Source organism: Nicotiana attenuata, unplaced genomic scaffold (assembly GCF_001879085.1).
Source record: "Nicotiana attenuata strain UT unplaced genomic scaffold, NIATTr2, whole genome shotgun sequence".
NCBI lineage: Eukaryota > Viridiplantae > Streptophyta > Magnoliopsida > Solanales > Solanaceae > Nicotiana > Nicotiana attenuata.
The window spans coordinates 67870-70612 of NW_017671052.1; positions in this window are offsets into that span (position 1 = coordinate 67870).

Consider the following 2743-nt stretch of genomic DNA (forward strand, 5'->3'; position numbering starts at 1 on the left):
GAAATACAAAGCCCACTATCCAGCTGGAATGCAACTGCCCAGAAGTGGCTGTGCAGATTGTACAACAGTCACTTCTCATTGGGAAGAAGTATACACCTTGAGTTGACATCACCTTGAGTTGACATCACTATCTATTGTGACATCTTTTGTGATAAAACAACCTGGTGCAAGATATACTATTCCTTGTGCATTCAGTGATATTCTCTCAAGCATAACAAAGTTCATCTAGCATTGAAGTCACTGGTGTGTCAAGAACAAGAAGACAACTCCACTAAGGATCAGTTTCTAACCGAGTCTTATGTACGTCCATAGTTGAGTTGTAATCTTGTTAATTGTTCTATACTGTAATTCCTAGTTTGCTTTCTTAGAAGCGCTGTCTTAGGAACAAACCAAATTTGTAAACCTTAGAGTTTATGTTGTGACTAGGAATAGCCATAAGTTAAATCCTCTATAACTAGGAGAGTTATAGAGTGGCTTGTGGTGGTACATCACAAGTTAGTTTGAAGTCTTTGCAAAAGGGTGTTTGCAAAGTGGCTTGTAATAGGTAGATTACAAGTTAGTTGAGTTTAAAGCCTACAGGTATAGGTCATGGTTTTTTGATCCCCTTGTGTGGGTTTTTTTCACGTAGAAAATCTCTGGCCTTCTTTACATTCAGTCCTTACTGCATTCTACGTATCAGTCTCATAGAGGACCAGGTACTCTATTGTTTGGTGGACTCACATAAGTCAACACTGTTGTTATAAGATGTATTTAAGCTATTGTATTCATGAATACAGTAGCAAAAGTCGGCGCGAAACATGGGGCTACAACTTGATAGACGAATATATGTAGGTGTATGTGACTGTATTCGACTGTATGTCGTAACGTAAACTGCGCAATTCCAGGTCTATTCATATATTTTTTTAACGGAAAGTGTATAAATTAACATAGTAGACTCCTAATATAACTCAACTAACCCAATTGCATCACCCATAATCATTTTTTACGCGAATAATCTGAATTATTTTCCTAAAATGTTATATACATCAAAACATAGCATTCGCCGATAGTCTGTTTCTTCCCTTTTCTCTTTTTTTTTCCGTGTGTGCTTCTGTGTTAAACAAATAAAACAGAGAATTGATACATTCATTTACAGAAATTGGTCAACCAATGATACATGTTGGCTTTTTTTTTTCGCGAATATATTCTGCATATATTTAGTTGGTGTATTAAATCTGAATACATATTTACAATACGGCTATTATATTAATTCATGATCTCTGAATACAGATATGAATAAAATCTGAATACATAGTTGGTATATGATCTTTGAATATTGAATATATGTATTTGAATACATCTGAATACAGATGAATACAATCTGTTATATACATACGATATGATTGTATTGTAAAAAGATGTAATATTTCATTCATCAGAACTGATTCTTTTTTCTGAATACGTATAAATACGAAACGACTTTTGTATCAGGGATTGTATATGATCTCTTAATATTAAATACATGTATTCAAATACCCCTGAATACATATTAATACAATCTGTTATACACATATGAAGGTCTAAATATGTATTGTATAAAGGTCTCATAGACTCCTAATATATGTAAATACATCTAAATATATATGAAGACAACCTGTTAAATACATATGAATAAAACCTGTGGAAAATATATGAATATAACCTGGTGAATACATATGAATAAAACCTAATGAATATAGATAAATACAACCCGTTGAAATACAGATGAATACAACCTGTTAAATTAATATTAATGCAACCTGTTGAATCCATATGAATGCAAGATGTTGAATACAAATTAATACAATATGTTGAATACATATGAATACAACTTGGACTTCTTTCGATTTGTCATTGTCGTCTTTGTTCAAGAACAAACTCTAATTTCCCGCGAATCCGCCGTCGAGCAATGGTGGCAGAATAAGGATTCTATTAAAGCTTGAATCTTGTATTGAAGATGACGGAAGTTGAGAACCTCGAGTTTATCGCTTTACCAATTGGTTTTGGATAATGTTGAAGTTCCTGCCATTGGGATAATCGTACCACAATCAACAACCTAAAGATTCCCTTTGGTTTTATTCATGAAGAGAATCAAGTGGAATTGTTTTGGCCATGGTGTAGGAATTGGGTCGCTCGATTTTGAAGCATTGATTAAAGTGAAGCAAAGAGAAGATGTCGTTAGAAGGAGGAGGAGAGCGGAAATTTTAATGGGATGGGAGAAGAGAATGACATGTATCAAAGTAGAGAGAGAAAGAAAATAGTGTAACCGAATAGCGTATTTAGTGGCTTTGGGGTAGGAGGTAACCAAAATTAGATATTTTGCTATAAATATTAAAAGGTATCTATAAAATATAATTTTTTTAAATAATATTTATTTAAAATAAATAGGCAGAATAGCCTCGTAGGCACTTGTACTTGTTAGCGTTTGTCATCCCGGTCCCTATACTCAAAGAAGATTCATCCAGACACTTATAGTTGTTCAAAGCCAATATTTTAAACCCCTCTCACCTCGCGTGTTCTTCAAATCTCTGACATGGATAACACATCAGTTAAACGTTGGTTACATTTCTTATGTTATTGTACCAGTAACCGGTTTATGGATGAGTGCTCTTGGAGTAGTCGGTCTAGCCCTGAACCTCGTGCCTATGACTTCGTTCTCAGGTAATTCGCGCAGCGGAAGATCCTGAATTTGAGACTTTCTACACCTAAAAAACTATTCTCTTAA